This window comes from Mirounga angustirostris, unplaced genomic scaffold, assembly GCF_029215605.1.
Source record: "Mirounga angustirostris isolate CCGP_5_RB_7025 unplaced genomic scaffold, mMirAng1.0.hap1 SCAF_6, whole genome shotgun sequence".
Taxonomy (NCBI): Eukaryota; Metazoa; Chordata; class Mammalia; order Carnivora; family Phocidae; genus Mirounga; species Mirounga angustirostris.
Window position 1 is genome coordinate 99837132 of NW_026991714.1, and position 17878 is coordinate 99855009.

The window sequence follows — 17878 nt, forward strand, 5'->3', positions numbered from 1 at the left end:
TTTATTTATTTATTTGAGACAGAGAGAATGAGAGAGAGAGAGCACATGAGAGGGGGGAGGGTCAGAGGCAGAAGCAGGCTCCCTGCCGAGCAGGGAGCCCGATGCGGGACTTGATCCAGGGACTCCAGGATCTGACCTGAGCCGAAGGCAGTCGCTTAACCAACTGAGCCACCCAGGCGCCCCAGATAAATGCTTTCTGAGTGCACCATCTGTTTTCTCCTGAAATAGTCTCCTGACCATTATACCCTCCAGATGCTTGTTTTCCCTCCTCATCTCCTCCACAGAACTTTAGCTGGAAAAGGCAAGAAGGCAATAGAGGAAGGGACAATGGAAGAGGACTCTGAACCAGGGTAAGGAGTAAAGGCATACATTAAACTTACCAGAAGACCATCCAAAGCCAAGGCTACCATGCATCCATCACTCTCTCCCATCATGGTATCAGCTGCTTCATTTGCCCAGCATTTAACAAAGCACTTGCACATGCATTAGTTTATCTAACCCTCCCAATTACCCCCTGAAGCAAACATGTTAGGTATGAGCCCCGTTTGAAATGGGAGAACTGAGAGCAGAGGGGTTCTGTGACATTCTCCAGGTGGCTCGGGGGTATGCCACAGAGGTGGTCCCGCTCTGCATGTCTCTGAATCAGAGCCCAGCTTTAGCGTGTGCTTTCCCAGCCACCTGTGGGAAGGAGCAGTTCCGTGTCCAACCACAGCTCCTCTGGGAAGCCATTAGATGTGGTGACTCATGATGTTGTCTCATAAACTCTCCTCCTGCCTTCCTCTGGGACTGGATGTGGCCTGTTCCAGGCGATGAAGAGTCTTTGGGGAGTCTTGTGTTGCATCCAGAGCTCAGCCACTAGCCTGGAGACCCACCAGAGGTTTGGGATCTGGAGGCTAGAGACGCTCTGGGACCAAGGAGCTGGCATGACCAGGGCTGGAGGGCCCATCAGGAGCAGCAGGGGCACTGGGGGCAGGCGGAGGGCCTGCTGGTAGAGGTGGAGATGCTGGGTGTTCTGGGTGAGAGGAGGAGGTGACAGCCCCCTGCTTAGGCGCTCCCAGGCGTCCAGTTGCCCCCAAACATCTGTACTATGGAAGATGTCAAACATGCACTAGACAGAACGGTATCGTGGACAGATACAAGAGTATACAGCTTAATGAACTATTACAAGAGAGAAGAGTACAAAGACCTCCCGTGCATACATCCTCCACCTTCAGCAATGATCAACCTAAGGCTAACCTGGTTTTACCCACACCCCCACCTCTCTTTGGAATAGCACATCACTTCCTTTCATTCATAAACATTTCAGTTCGGATCGCTAAAAGATAGGACTAAAAAAGCCCTCATGTAACCACAGTATCAGTATTACACATAACAAAATTGACAATTATGTGTAATATTACCAATTACCCAGCATCTGCATTCAAATTCCCTGATGATTAGATAATTTTTTAAAAGGTTGTTTGTTTATTTATTTATAGTAATCTCCATACCCAGCGTGGGGCTCGAACTCATGACCTGAGATCAAGAGTCCCATGCTCTTCCGATGGAGCTGATCCCATTAGCATTCACCAATGCTTTGGGCAGCAGCCCCTAAGGATTACTGCCTAGACCCCTCATTGTCTTCCAAATACAATCCAAACTCTATCCTCGGCCTCCCAAACGCCCTGTGCTCTGATTCCTGCTACCATCTCTGACCTCACCCCCTGCCACACGCCCGTTTGCCCGTTCTGCTCTGGACACCTTGCACTAGCTCCTGCTTTCTCCAACCCCAAGGATTTTCCCCCTTTCTATGGCTCCTGTCTCCTCCTCCCCTTTAGCCCTCAGCTTAGACTAGGCTGTCTTCTCAGAGAGAAGCCTGACCCAGTCGCTCTATTTCAAGTAGGTGCCCTCCTATTTATTATCTCTCACAGCATCTTCTTTCTTTTCCTCCATCTGTCAATATTTTGTTTTCAGGTTGGTTGGGTTTTCTTGCCCACGCTTGAAAGGCAGGTCCTGAAGAGCAGTTGGCAGCCGAATCCCCAGCGTCTCATCAGTGCCTGCCCATAGTCAATGGTTCAATAAATGGTTGGTGGATGGATAAGTATTTGTGTGAAGGGAAAAAGGAAGGAAAGGCGGACTGTGACACCAGGGGACAGGGTGACATTGCTGGTGTTGGAAGGCCTTCACAAGCTCCTCTGGAAGGAACCCCACCCCGGGTTCTGTTGGGAGCCTCCCCCGGCAGCTCACCCCTCCTGAGCCCCAGATAAGCTCTGAATCAGTCCCCATGACTCAAAAAAATCTGTGGATGTGCATGGGTAGAGGAAATTGCCACAACCTGTCCAGCCAGACTCCAGTCGGTCTGTCCTTGCCCTTCACTTGGCCTCAGAGAACTGCTTAGTGAGCTCACATTCAGCAGTCTGTCCTGAGAAATACCCAGGTATGACACTGCCCATCTCTAGACCCTCCGCTGGGCTGGGTGCCTGTCCCCACCCTCAGTGCCGATTCTAACACTGCAGAATGTTCCCTTCTCAGGGAGGATTCTTGGCAACTCCCCTGGGTTGGGGTGAAGTGAGTTGAGAGCAGGCAGGCCTCCCCGCCCTAGCTGAGCCATACGAGCTGCCAGAGACGTCATTAACACCCTGGACCTGTTCTTTCTGGACAAGTGCCCTTGTGCATACATTAAAGCCTGTGAAAATCTTATCCACTGAACCTAATGAAGTCATTCCCCTACTCTGGGAGCTTCCTGGAGGTCTCAGGATACAATCATGGTTGCCTCCAAGGCCTTCTGATGATCTCAGAGAGCAAGCAAGCCCTGGGCCACGGAAAGCCCAGGACCAGAAAGAAGATGGGGGTACACTGGTTCTCAGTGTGAGGTCCTGCCCAGCAGCATCAGCATTACGAACTTGTTAAAAATGCACATTCTCAGGACTCACCTCTGATCTAGGGAACCGGACCCCCAGTTATTTTAACACACCCTCCCGGTGATTCTGGTGGCGCACTCCAGTTTGAGAACCTCAGATTTAAAGGGCTTGGACCAAAGGCTCTGGAAATACTGGACACACACAGACTGGGAAGTCCCAGCCCTCCTTCCTGCCTCCTTCCTGGTGACTTCAGGCGACAGACTGAATATCTGTGTCCCCTCAAGATTCACAAATGGAAATCTAATCCCCAGGGGGTGGTATTTGGAGATGGAACCTTTCGGGCGAGATTGGATTCCACTGGCGAGCTCTCATGAATGGAATTAGTGTCTTTATGGAAGAGACCCCAGTGAGCTCTCTCGTCCGTCCCCTTCCGCGTGCGGGGACACAGCCGAAGGAGGGCTTTTGTGTAAACCAGGAGGTGGGGCCTCACCAGACGTCAAATCTGCGCCTTGACCGTAGACCACCCAGCCTCCAGAACTGTGAGAAATAGGTTTCTGTTGTTTCTAAGCCCCCCTACCCACCACCATGGTGTTTTGTTACAGCAGCCGCGGTGGACTGAAACGCCGCCTCATCTTGAGAGTGGAAACACGCAATTCCTGGCCAGGACCTAGCATAAGGCACGTCCCCTCTCTGGAAACCAGAGTTTTCACTGGTAAGATGGGGATAAGCTCACACGGACCGAAAGGAGGTGCGGTGAGAGCCAAGGAGATAATGGGGGAGAGGACCTTGGTGCACCATGCGTGTCAGCTCCTAACCAACGGTACTGACAGTGTTAACTACACAGAGGATGTGAGGATGACATCTTTATGATGTTCTTGGTCTGGGCCTCCCCGCCAAGGCTGAAAGACGTGTGAGAGAGAAAACAACACCAAAATGAACGCTTGAGCACAGAACCAGGCTGGGTATTTGTTTCCCTGAGTTCACAGTAATCCCCACTAATAAAGTCATCGTTGTCGCCACCTGCCGGTCCGTCCTGGTACCACAGGGAGCTTCGAGCCCGACTAGAGACCCGGGGTCACCTTTCCACAGCCACTTCCTGAAAGCCTCCTGGGGGAACTCGACCTGGGCGGAGAGGCGCTAGGGACCTGCTGAAGAATACAACACAAAACAGCACAAATGGCTGATAAACACACAAGACAAAAAATTTAAATTCGTTTGTGATCAAAGAAATGCAATTTTAAACAACAACCTTTTCATCAATTAGATTGGCAGATAAGAAAAGTGCTCCGCGATGGCCAGGGTGTGGCTGTGCCCTGGGGAAGGATGGTGGGGGGGGGGGGGGGCACAAAGCAGCTCAACCCTCACAACTGGGGCACATCCATCCAGCACCCTGACAAGGGACCTGCCCCAGGATCCAGCCATTCCACTTCTAGGGACTTATCCTAGGGGACAAAAGAGCTAACTAACGGTGTGGGAGGAAATACTGACCATGGGTTGTAATAGTTACAAAATAGCATATATTATAAATCTGCATTCTATATAAAAGGGTGTGTATGTGTGTGTGTGTGAACAAAGGACCCCAAAAATAGTATTTATCCACAGGGATGTTTCAAGTGATTTTTATTTTCCTGTTCACTAACTTGCATCTTGACCTTTCTAATCAGAAGGAAGCTCCGATAAATGTGATTTTTAAACTGACTGCATCAGTGGTTCTGAACGCTGACTCAAATCGAAATCACCTGGCTTTTAACAATACAGCACTCCCTCCAAATGAGTCAGAGTCCCTGGGGGTCCAGGCACTGGGATTTTTCTTAAAAGCTCCCCTGATGATTTCCAAGTGTGGCAGATTTGTGAACCACTGAATTTCCCAGTCCCTGTCTCCAAGGCGCTTACAGTCAGTACCTCACATTGTGGGAGTCACCAAACTCTTTGAGACTCTGATGCATTTGAATTCATTTCACAGATGCTTTCCTAGAGCTTTGTCCCGATATACCAAGAAATGATCCCTGTCCAGATAGAATTCACAGTCTTTGAAAGCTTTGGATCCTCTCTCAAAAAGTGCACTTGGTTATTCACACACTTCTAAGGGAATGGCAGGCATTTGGGGTTAACTACACAGAGGATGTGAGGATGACATCTTTATGATGTTCTTGGTCTGGGCCTCCCCGCCAAGGTTGAAAGACGTGTGAGAGAGAAAACAACACCAAAATGAACACTTGAGCACAGAACCAGGCTGGGTATTTGTTTCCCTGAGTTCCCAGAGAGGAGGGTGCTTGGGTGGGTGCCATAAAGGGGCACCCATTACCCCTCTGGCCTTGGGGAGTAAGCCCTCTCTGTGGGCCCTTTAGAGAGACTATCAGTCAGGACTCTGCCCTGGCCCCTGGCCAAAGGATAGCCAATCAGACCTCTTTTGCTTTGGATTTGATTCTGGGTCTCGATAACACAGCTTTTCCTTCAGTTGGATGACCTGCCCATACTCTTCCAATAAATTCCCATTGTTGGTTAAGTCAGCCAGAAACAGTTTCTGTTGCTTGTAGCCTATAGTCTTGACTAATACAAGGGATCAGAGCTGGTCATTCTTGGGTCTCCTCGGAATCTGTGGAGTCCAGGTTCAAAACCCTAGGGACAGTTGGAAGGGGTACGGATGGGTAGGGATAGAGCCCCAAGATTCCTGCTCCCCAGATTAGATATCAGCCCTCCCTAGGCTTCCTCTAACAGGCCAGGTGATCTTCCATGGAGCCTTTGCTGGGGCAGGCAGGAAAGGACACTGACCTAGGAGTCAGAAAACATGGCCTTGAGAGTTGGCCCAGTGGTGGTCACTCAAAAACTTGCATATAAGAAGGGCTGGTGCGGGGTAACTTGATTTGAAGGAAAAGCTTAGCTTAGGACCTTGTCTTAAAGTTGCTTTTGCACAGTTTTTACAGGAAGGTATATTTAGTTTGGGGTTGTTTGGGGACTGCTGTTGGGGGAGCTTGATCCTGCATGCCACCCCTTGGTATTCCTCTGCAAACTGGGGAGATCCCCTTCACCTCCCTGTGTTCTCCTTGGCTTTCAAATGAAGGTAGGTGGCCTGCGCTTCTTGCATCTCCCCACCTCATGGGGTTGTTACCAGGCTCAGTAAGATATCAGAGTAAATTTTAAAAGGCCGCATAGACCTAAAGGCTGTATCTTGACTGTATTAGCTATCTGCCAGGCAGCTGCAGGGGACCAAGGGGTGACAGTGAGGTTCCAGTTCATTTGGGTCTGTCCCCAAGGAAACCAGCCTGGGCAAGCCCTGTGTTGGGGCCGCACAGGTGAGTGAAAAGTGGGTGTGTAGAGAGACCACTGCGGAGGAGGGAGCCATCCTGAGACCCGCAACCTCACCTCTTTCCCGCCTGGCAGCTGAGCTAAAACCCACCACGTCCCCAGCACCCACCACAGCAACACAGATCTTGCAAGCCGGCCCCTTGTTGGTGAGTAGGAGTAGGTGGGCCTCCCAAGAATCCTTCAAGTTGACAAAGGTCAAGGCCAATGGCTGAAGAGCTCCTGCAGCAGCCCATGGGAGCCAAACTAGCCTCTTTTCTGCACTTTCCCTTTTACTCTGAACCCCTTTCGTTTTTCCTCACTTCCTGCTGGAGCTCTCCGGTTTTCTCTGTTTTACTCATCAAAACCTGGATTCAGGAAAGAAGGTTCTGAGGTTCGGATGCAAATTGTTTACGTCTCGGTAAAAATTGAAGTTACTGAACTGCTCTTTACTTACATCTTAAGCTTAAGCTTACATGAGCCCCCATGTCAAGGCTCCCTGCTCAGTGGAGAGTCTGTTTGTCCCTCTCCCCCTGCTCATGCTCTCAGCACATTTAGAGGAATTCCAGATCTTAGAAAAGTAAGGGTAGAGGAGGGTGCTTGGGTGGGTCAGTCGGTTAAACGTCTGCCTTCAGCTTAGGTCCTGGTCCCAGGGTCCTGGGATCGAGCGCCATGTTGGGCTCCCTGCTCAGCGGGAGTCTGCCTCCCGCCTCCCTCTGCCTCTCTCCCTGCTTGTGCTTGCTTGCATTCTCTCTCTCTGTGTGTCAAATAAATAAATAAATGAAATCTTTAAAAAATTTTAAAAAAGAAACGAAAAGAAAAAGAAGGGTAGAAGAGATTTAAGGGGAGGGCAGAAAGGGAAGGACTTTCTTCACTCCTGCTCTAGGCAAGGCCAGACATATGCCCAGGAACATCCTTTCTGGGTTCTATGATTGCTTCCTCAGTGTCTGCCTACAGAACTGGTCACGTTCAGTTTCGTACTTCAGCTATGTGTAGAAATGTTTTATCTTCCACTAAGCTGGAAATGCCTTAGGGGCAGAAACTATGACTCTTTCATCTCAGAATAATCCCCACTATCTGGCACAGGGCATAGAACATGGAGACAATTAATAAGTGGTGGCAATTAATATAGGTCCTAAGGCTATGAATTTTCTTCTAAGCACTGCTTCAGCTGTATTCCAAAAGCTCTGATATATACTGTTTTCATTATTGGGGTATCTGGGTGGCTCAGTCGGTTGAGCATCTGACTTTGGCTCAGGTCATAAGCTCAGCGTCCTGGGATCGAGCCCCCATGTCAAGGCTCCCTGCTCAGTGGAGAGTCTGTTTGTCCCTCTCCCCCTGCTCATGCTCTCTCTCTCTCTCTCAAGTAAATAAATAAAATCTTAAAAAAATAAAAAGAAATACTTTTCATACAGCATCAAACTATCTCTGACAAGGAAAGAATTATTCATTTCACAAATAGGAAATCAAAGCTCAAGAGCAGAGATATGCTCTTAGAACACAGGAGACCCTTGGCTCCAGGATTCAGAGTCCATCAAGTAAGCCGGATGACCTAATCTGAGTTTGAGCCCCCACTCTGGTTCTGCCACCTCCAATCATTTTCTCATCCTCTCTTGGTATCATCAGACCCTCTGCTAAGATCTCCAGTGTCCCTGTGCAGCAACTGGGGATCCTTGATTTGAGGGGTCCCTGCCTTCCCGAGGCTTCAGCTGCAAAGCTGATGCCATGAACACTGCATGGGTCATCTGAAACCTTTCCTGGAGAAGCAGGCACAGTGGCCAGAGGCAGAGCCAGGCTACCTTGGGCTCCGCCGAGAAGTAATGGAAGTGCATGCCTAACTCCTTTGGGATCGGTCCATCCTTCCCCCACTCAGTACTTCCCAACCAGGCATCACCGCCTGGAGACTCAGCATCCCTGTCCCAAGCTACTGATGCACTCTCTCCCCATTCCTAGCATGATCTTCTTTCAGGAAAGATTCTGATGAATTTGTTCACACAGATGAGGAAGTGACTCATAACAGCTTAAAGTGCAGTGTCTCTTTCTGGTGTTTGCATTTCAAAGGGAGTCAAACCTTAAATCAGAAAGAAAAACAAAGCTCCAGTGGTGTAATTTCAGTTATTAAAGAGAGAGTAGCAAAAGGTTTTTGAGAAGGAGAGACTGAATTGAATTCTTTCCTGTTTGTATCCTCAGTTGATTTGGTAGAAATTAGCAGTGTTGTCAGTTCCACTCTCTGTGCCTCAGTTTCCTCATTTCTTTTCTTCTTTTTAAGATTTTATTTATTTATTTGATAGAGAGAGCGAGAGAGCACAAGCAGGGGGAGCAGCTGAGGGAGAGGGAGAAGCAGGTTCCCCACCAAGCAGGGAGCCCAGTGCGGGGCTCGATCCCAGGACCCTGGGATCATGACCTGAGCCGAAGGCAGACTCTTAACCATCTGAGCCACCCAGGCGCCCCAGTTTCCTCATTTCTAAAACCAGGGTTCAGCACCTGCTTACCCAGGCCTCTCCTGGCTCTAATAACGTGGGGTCTTTGCAATGGAACGGCCACCCAATGATCGGAGCAGAAATACTTACTGTAATTATTGCCTCAACTCACTGCCAGAAGCAGGACAGACTGCCATCAGACAGACAGATCATGGCTCCAGTGAGAACCAGACATGCATCTACCTGGTCTCTGCTTCCCCAGCAGCAGCTGAGACCCCTCCCACTCCCCACTCCTCGTGAGACAGGAAGGTGCAGACGGTCCTCAGGACATAAGCTGGGTAGCTGGACTCCATGTTGGTTGCAGCCCTAAGTGTCCCCAGAATCTGGGTTGTTCGTACAGAAGCCAGCAGACCTGCTCTAGTTCAAGCCAGGGCGAGCTGCACCTCCTAAGCCCCATTTTAACGTCTGTTAAATGGAGGTGATGCTGTCTCCCTGCCCACTTCCCAGTCTGGATGAGCAGCTCCAAGGCGGTGAAGTGCTTTGCCCAAAATAACAGGGCACAATGCCTCGGGCAGCGTCTCCTGGGGCATGGAAAAGCAGGACCCACTGGGACCTCCAAGATGCGTCTGTGTCCTGCACTGGAGGGAGACCAGCTGGCTCGCTCCTCTCCTTCTCTCTCTGGTGACCTTCTTCCCCTGCCTGGGCCACTGCCCCACAGCATACCCACCTCCAGCCGGTGCGAGCCCACGTCCTCCCAGCCTCTGGGCCTCCCTCAGCCACAGAGCTCCCGGGCCAGGCAGCAGCAGCTAGGGAGGCTGCCAGGGGCTCCTTGGGGGCCACTAGACTGGGGTGGGGCTGGAAGTGGGGGCGGGGAGTAGATCTGATGTGCTGCACTCTGCTGACTTAGAGCCTGGCGACCCACCGCCAAGGCCAGTGGGGAGTCCGATGGGGGTTGCTGCCTGGCTGGCCCTACCAACTCTGCCGGAAGCTCAGCAGACTACAGCGTCCACCTGCAGGTACTGGGAGAAGGCTTTTGGCCCCCAGAGATCCCTCCAGGCCATATTTTTGGCCCAGCCACCCAAGAATTCCCCCTTCAGGCCCCTGCCAGCCCCCCTTGTCCAAGCTGGATAATGAGATCTGGTGAGGAGATAGCTTTTGGCCAGCTTTGAGTACTGGAAAGTTCTTCCTGACAGTTGAGTTCCATCGTCTCAGTGTAACTTGCCCCCACCTGTCCTAGTTCTGTTCCCTGGAGCCACACAGAACAAGAGTGAGCCCCTGGCCCCAGGATCGTCCCCTTCTCCCCACCTTTGTCCCACCAGAACAAACAGGGGCTCTTCAGCAAAAGAGGTTCTAGGCTCACCTCGCCGTCAGTCTGCTTTCATCTGCCCAGGAATTTACCTCAGAAATACAAGCCAGAGCTCCCTCATTATAAATGTAGGCGATTGACTGTTGGGACTGACATTAAGGACTCTGTATTCACTTACATTTACATATCATTTTCTTGGTTTCGATCTGAATGTTGAGATAGCCTCAAATCTTGAATCTGTTGCCATGTGGGTGTTGGGGCTCTTATCCAGAGATTTGATAAGCATGCCTTTTATTTTCCCTCTACGCTACTTAATGTCAGATCAAGGCTGGAGCCCAAGGGACCTCTAGGTTGCACTGAAGCCTTTAATGAAAGCCCTGTTGTCAGTCTTCCAGCACCTTTCCACATCTTTCCATCACTTTCCAGGGTTCTCACAAAAGATCTTTGCTGTGTCCTGCTGAAATCCTGCAATTCGTCTCCGTTCCTCTCAGAAACCCCGTCTGAAAGAGGAAACTTGCTGAGTTTGGTCCAATCTGCTTTTAGCGAACACTGCTACTGGGTCCTCACATGTGCTGTTATTTTCTTTCTTTTTGAAAAAACAATTGTTTTTATAAAAAACGATGTGCTCCTTATAAAACAGTTCTGAGCACCATGAAAGAAGAGAATGAACATCACTGAAATCTCACACGCAGGGTAGCTCCCATGGCCAGTGTTTGTGACGCCTCTTGCCACATCCCCTCGGCCTGAAGATCCCAGCCGTGGTGGACTGTTCCTTGCACTTCCTGTGCCCTGCCAAGCCTGCACTCCGGTGCCTCTCTGCTCTGCTTTCTTTGAAGCCAAGAACAGGAACCTTCTAGGAGTGCAGGAGGGGCAACCCTCAACCAGTGGAGAGTAGCAAACAGCCGGCACTCCCCTTCTGCTGTGGGGCAAACCTTGGGTGCTTTTTGCATGCTCCCCAGAGGGTCCCGAGAGGGATAGAGCCCGCAGGTGCCCACGGCTGAGCCCCAGTTCATTCCTGCACCCATTTTTCTTCCTCTCCCATCTCACTCTCTTGACCTCAGCTTTCAGGCATCAAACTCCTTGGACTGAGCCCTTGTCTTAGGGTACGCTTTCGGAAGCAGGGGAATCCACACGAAGATGTCTCTTTGCATATATTTTACATATATATCCTATAATAAGCCTATGTGATTTAGCATAAAGGGAATCATACTACACATGTATTCTAAAACCTGCTTTTAAAAAATCACTCACAGTAGGCAGGGAACATATTTCCATGCCCGTAAATAAAATCCTAAATGCAGTTCTTACTGTCTACATAGTATGTCATTGCAGATGTGTTTCATCATTTAATTTACTTAATTATGGACATGTCGATGGTTTCCAGTTTTGCACTGAGCTGAAAATGCTCGGGCACATCTCTTTGCAAGTGTACAGGATGGCATCCTTTGACAAAATTCCGAGATGTTCAATGGCTTTATTATCTCCTAAGTATTCACTACGTGTTTGATGATTTATTCTGGAATCTTAATAGAGGCCAGTACTAATCTTAACAGCTTAGTGATTTTTTTTCTTTTTTAAATCTACCTTTACTTCCTTTTTGAACATCAGGACATTTGCCCATCTTTCATTTTCTGGTTTCCCTTCATTCTTTGTCATTTCCTTTAAGGCCGTGATTACATCGGCAAGGCCTCCCTATCCCTGGGATGTCATTTGTCTGGGTACCTTCTTCCCATCACCTATCTTGGGTTTCAATTTCCTCCTTATGCTCTTTATTCCATCGTTTGGAGTAAAATTGCCTGTGCCCTGCTCTGCCTGCCCTCCCTTGTGTGTTAAGATTATACCACACATCCCAAGCCCTGAGCAGATTCTGTCATGTTATCCTTCCTTAGACTTTGAACCTCTTTGCTCTTTTTTCATTTCCCCTGGCTTCTGTTCACTCGGGCTTTGGTGGTTTGCTGACACTATTCTTACAGATCCTGCCAGTCTTCCAGATTCCTCTTGGGTTATGCATTCTTGTTTGCATCTTTGTGTGCGTGCACTTTTCAAACCCGGCAAGTGTGGCCACGCGAGGGGATCTGTGAAACTCTCTTTTCTTTCTCGCCAGCAGTATTTGCATGTACTCCCTTGGAATTTCAGGGTTTTTTTTTTAATCTCGTGAAGACCCTCTCTTACACATCTTGTGTTCTTTTACCCTCACATGCCACCCTGTGAATCCAGCTAAATGTAAATTTCTCCATTCAACAGATGGGTAACCAGCGGCACAGAGAGGTCTTGACACCACCCCAAAGACACCCAGCAAGCCAATGGACCAGCCCTCAGTCTTCCAGTTTCTTAGCCTAAATATGGTTTCCCTTGCCCACCTTGGCTGAGATGGGGGTCTGGACCCCGACTTGGTAAGGTTGGAGCAAGCAGCCTTATGCCTGAGACTTATACCTTAGAGTCCGGGAGGTCAGGTCCATAAATCCACCTTTCCCCCAGGGAGCAAAAATTCTCTCTGCAGGAAGAAATCTTGTCTAGAATTCCATCTCCCCCAGTACTCCCACTCCCAGCAGGCAAAGTCGGTGGGTGACAATTCCACTGAAGCCAATAGCCGAACTCACCTGGTTTCAAATGATCCCCTGCCCAGGCAGGAGCAGCCTGCGATGCACACAGGGACCTAGGGGCACCTGTCTCTCCGTCTCTCTGTCTCTCCGTCTCTGTCTCTGGCACACACACATACACCACACACAGTACAGAGCGCTCTAAGTCTTTCTCCCTCTCTCAGTGTCTCTCTGTCCCTCATGCACACACACACACACACATTGTCACAGTGTCTGGCTCTGGACAGTGATCAGGTACCCCAGCCCCTTTGCTCTCCCTTGGCTCACGGCTCCTGAGTCAGTACCCGACCCACTCCCACTCTCAGTCCACCCTCAGCCCCAGCTCCGGGCTCACTCACCCTCCATGCTGCCCACTCCCGTCGGCTCTGGGGAGGGCACAGCGGGCCCCTCCGCCCTGGCAGGGGGCGGGGGTCTCCGGGCGCTGGGGTGGCCTGCCCGCGCCCCTACCTCTGCGCTCCAGGGATCGAGTCCGGGGCCGGGCGGCAGCGGGCGGGGGTGGGGGGGGCGTGCGCCCGCTGAGCCCAGCCCTTCGCGGGGTCTCGCTCCTCCTCGGGGCCCAGAGTCAGTCCCGAGGCGGCCCGGCTCCCGCGCAGCGCGGCCGCCTGCCCGGCTCTGAGGCCGCCGGCCCGCTGGCCCGCGCCTCCCCCGGCCGGAGCGACGGAGGGGGGCTCGCGCGGCGCCGTCGCCACGGCAACCGGCACGCTTGTGCCCGCCCCAGCGCCCCCTGCCCGCCGCGCCCCGGGCCCGCCTCCCCGATGCGCCTCTCTCCGCAGGGACCGAGCGCCCCTCCGAAGTAGGGGACACCCCCCCCCCCCGCCCACTGCAGCCCTGGCATCGATGTCCACTAACTCCGTACCTCTCTCCCCGTGCCCCACGTCCCAGCCCCTGTCCCCGCTCCTCCTGGTCCCACCCCAGCCTGACCCCCCAGCCACGCACCCCGGTGTCCAGGACCCTGCGGCCCTCCTGAGAATGAAATGGGAGGCCGCTGGGAATACACAGGAGCTCCAAAGGAGGGAAGTGGGGGCTCCCCATCGACTCTGAGCTCTGCGAGGGGAGTGGGGACACTGTGTCCCGACGATGACCACTGACCTTGGAAGCAGCAGGCCCAGGCGTTCAGCGCTTTTCCCCTTGGGCAAGTTTCTAAGACTGCACCTGAGTCTCAGTTTCTGCGTTTGGAAAATGGTTTCCCCGCGAGTCAACGAGATGCCAAAGCGTCCGCCCAGCACACAGTAGATGGCCAACAAATGGTCCCTTGAGCTGGATGGGAGGCCAACGCCCCCCACCCCCACGTCAAGCCCCCAACAACCACCACCACAGACTTTTGTCACATGCATGAAGATCCTAGGTTCCAGGCAAATGAAAGAGAGTGACTGGCCCGTTCCTTCCTTTATTGGGGGTGGGGTTTATATCCAGAGTCGAGGAAAAGGTTGGAACCCAGCTTCTCCCTAGTCTCCCTCCAGCTCCTCGTCTGCCCCCAGGGGCTGGCAGAGTCTCAGAGCTGGAAGACCTTAGCAGCCACGGAGTCTAACCCCGCCTTGGGGCAGGCGTCTGGATCCTAATGCCCAGCAGTGGGTACTTCTGCCTCATACCACCCTCTCTTTGCCCAGGATAGCCCAGACAGAGCAGAAGGGAGGGAGAGCTCCCTGTCAAGTCCGCCCTTCTGCAGGCCAAACATCTGATTTTCGTTGGGCTTTTTTTCTTCCTGTGGCTTGCCTCAAGATTATCTGTAAAATGGGACTAATAACAGTGTCTATCTCCCTGAGTCGCTGCGAAGATTAAAGGAGTTACTCTATATAACACACTTGGAACACTGCCTCGCCCGAGTACGTGCTCCATAAATATTGGTTATTCATATCATTACTATCTGGAGTCCACCTACCCATGCAAGTGCTCACAGTTCTTAGAGTCCCTCTGACTGTCAGGACCCAGAACTGTGACAGGTGACATCAAGCCCCCTTGACCAATGCAGAGTTCAGGGCATTGCTGTAAAATCCTTAGAGCCCAGCACTGCCATTTATCGTAGGTGTGACTTCGGGAAACTTTTATAACCGCTCTGTGCCTCAGTTTCCCCTGATCTACAAAATAGGGATAATAGTACCCACCGGAAAGTCACACACTTACAACGGTGCGTGGCACATAGCAGGTGCTCAATAAATATGAGCTGTATGTATTTGGGCACTAGGCATTGGATAATTCAAGGTCACTTTTTCACTTTTTCCCCCCCTTCTTCCCCTTTTCCCTGCCTTTTACCTTTCCTTAGCAGCCACATCATTCTAGGGCATTAACGCAGACTTGTGGCCGAGTTCCCCCACTCTCCATCTTCTTTATTTGAGTGGTTATGGATTACAAAGCCTCTTTTTCTTCCTTCTGCCTCCGGTTCTACAGACTTCTTTCTTCCACCTTTGTACAGTGCCCAAATATATGAACACGCCCAAGCACCACACACAGCACACTCCGTGGGTCCAGCCTCTGCAGGGCAGGGAGGGCAGTGCCATGGATAGAAAGACCTGCGTGTGAATTCTTCCTCCACCATTTATCACTGTGTGACCCAGGTGATAAGCCCTCTGACTTCATTTTCCCCATCTGTACAATGGGATTCACAACCCTCCTCTCAAGGTTGCTGTGAAGTTTGAAAGTCAAGTGCCCATAATTCAGTGCCCTTCATTATCCACAAAGCTATGGGTAGAGGTCAGATAGACTGGATAAGATCTTTCCATGCAGATAAAAAAAAAAAAAGTGCCTCCTTTCACTCCCCTCCTTACTCCAAAGGGGCTCCCAGGAAACTGGAGTCACCTCGATGTTCTATTTTATTTTATTTTAATTTTTTAAATATTTTATTTATTTATTTGAGAGAGAGAGCATGAGAGGAGAGAGGGTCAGAGGGAGAAGCAGACTCCCCGCTGAGCAGGGAGCCTGATGTGGGACTCCATCCTGGGACTCCAGGATCATGACCTGAGCTGAAGGCAGTCGCTTAACCAACTGAGCCACCCAGGCGCCCTCGATGTTCTATTTTAGATCATGCCTTCCTCCTGGGCTCACCTGACCGCAGGGCTGGGGTACTTCCCAATCCTGATCCGCAGATCCAGAGCCCTTCAGACAAGCAAGGCACCCTTGCTCCTATTTTGCAGGTGAAGCCACTGTGTTCCTCACTGCCTGACCCAATACTGCACAGCTGGGCAGTGGCAAAAAGAGGAGGAACACTCTTCTAGACTTCTTGGGCATTGGCCCTGCTGCTCCCCCCACTCCCTTAGCCTGCCGTCAAGGTTCTTGGCCCTCTGGGAGCATATGAGAAACTATGGGTATAGTCATCCAGGACACAGAAGCAGTCCCTGTCCGTCTTGAGGAGGCCCACCCCCTCCTTGACCTTCAGGGCTTTCAACTCTGCCCATTCTGGCCAAGCTCTTGGCCTGGCCCCTCCTCCTCCGGGGAGCTGCTCCCCATCCCGACTGGCCTCCATCAGCTGTGACCTAGGGAGTCTTTCCACAGAAAGACTGGAAACTGATTTCCATCTGAAAATTTCAGCTGGGAACCAGGAGGTGGCTTATGGGCAGTGGGATTGCGAAGGTCCGTGACAGGAGAAGAGCTTCTGTGCTGAAGCAGTGATGTGGGCCCCTGCTCGCAGAAGGGTCTGAAGGGAGCCGGGGAGGAGGTAGAGGGAGATCTTCTTAGAATCAAGCTTTCTGGAGGGCAGTGAGGGAGGTCAAAGGGGACAACAGCATGACTGAAGGACTGCCTTTCTCCTTGGAGGTTTAACGTCCTGGTCACAGGGCTTCGGTGGGGATGGCTGGAATGCCCATGAATGCCTTCTCCTCTCAGCCCGGGCGGAGGTGTGTTTTGAGATGCCTGAGAGAGTTGGTAGGGTCCTGAGGGAGGGTTGGCATGAAGCCACGGAGTGCCCTGTGGGGAACCTCTCGCGTGGTGGGAAAGCCAAGCATCTCCCATGGGAGACCCAAGTCTCTCTCTTCCCGGCTGGAAATGGAAATGCACTTGGGCCTGTGGGGCAAGGAAGGCCTTTGGCATAGCCATCGTTTTGAAAAGGCTCAAATCCACAGGGAAGGGGAAGGGGACTCAGCCTGGGGGGGGGGGGCAACAGGGGGTCCCTGGGGAGCAGACCCCAGCACACTGCTGGCGTTTTCAGCATCCATTCAGTGATAGTGGAGGGAGCTGGGGGAGGGGGCACTGTCCCTGGGAAGGGTGAGGCCAGGGGAGCTGCAGAGAGGCTGGGGTCTGGACTGAGTGGGGGCCCTTTGGGGAGCCAGGAGGTGCCCCTTGTCTCCCAGCCAGCCTCTGAGGAGCACTTCCTTCAGAATGCTTTCAAATGCTTATTAGTGAGCTCTCCCCAAGGAAGGAGGCCAGAGTGGTTATCTGCATTTCCAAGGACTGACTCACTTCCCGGCTCAGCTAGGGCAACACAGCCCTGCAGGAGAGGCCCGCCGGGAGGGCGAAGGAGAAGAGCTCCCCAGCGCCAGGACCCTGCCAGGGCCCCAGAAAGAAGCCAGGAAACCTGCCCATTTGTCTGGGCTCTGCCACCCGCTCTTATACGTTCTTGGGCAAGTCACTCCACGTGCCCTTTGGGACACTCCCTCTGGAACTCAGTGTTTCTACCTGTAACATAGGGGAGGTTCGGATCAGAGCTTTCTTACTCTGACAGTTTACCTTGTCCCCTGGAGAACCCAGGGTAAGAAGTCTCTCTTCTTGAGGAGGGGCTGGGCAGCACCCCAGGGAGCCCCAGCTCTCTGGCCGGGGTCCTGCACCCTGGGTGGTGGTGCTGTAGGCTTCTGGATCAAAGTGGGCTTCCGGTCAGGCTCCCCAGGGTCAGGAAGAATACGTGTGTGGGAAAGGTGTTGAAGCCTCTTGGGAAAGGTGGGCAGCTTTCTGGAGGCAGCCCAGGAGCCTCCTCCAGGTTAGGTGGAGGCTTGGTAAACCATTTCCTGGGGCCCCGGACACCAGTTCTAAGAAACATCACAAGGTCTGGGTTTGGACACCAGTCGTGCCGTCTGGCCTCAGCCAGGTTCCCGGTCTCCTCCAGTCCTCAGTGTCCTCATCCAGAAGATATGGATACAAGTATTAGCTGGCTCAGACGTTGCTCCGGGGATTAAGTGGGGAAGAAATGGGAAGTACTCAGCACAGTCACGCACATGGTAAGCTGCTAGTGTATATTTTTATTTTACTTTCACCTCCTTTGTTTTTTTTTTCTGTCCCCCCTCTGTTCCTTTTGGCAGCGCTAGTTCTCTCCTTTCCCCTCAAGCTTTGGATCCTTTAACAGAAACATAGAGCTGGTAATCTGCTTGGTCCCGGGAATATTCACGCCCTCCCAGCGGAATCTGTCATTAGGAAATCTTACCCAAACCTAGAGATGAGGCCAAGATGGCTGAGTGCATGCTCGAAGCGCTGGTTAACAGGCTGGCCCCCGAGAATGTACCGCTGTGG

The 17878-nt window shown here is 51.9% G+C and overlaps 1 protein-coding gene across 3 annotated transcripts in view; it reads right to left on the reverse strand.

Moving 5' to 3' along the window:
- Positions 1 to 17878, reverse strand: part of LRRC20 (leucine rich repeat containing 20) — a 140030-nt gene that overhangs the window by 6823 nt on the left and 115329 nt on the right. The gene's annotated exons all lie outside the window — the stretch shown is intronic.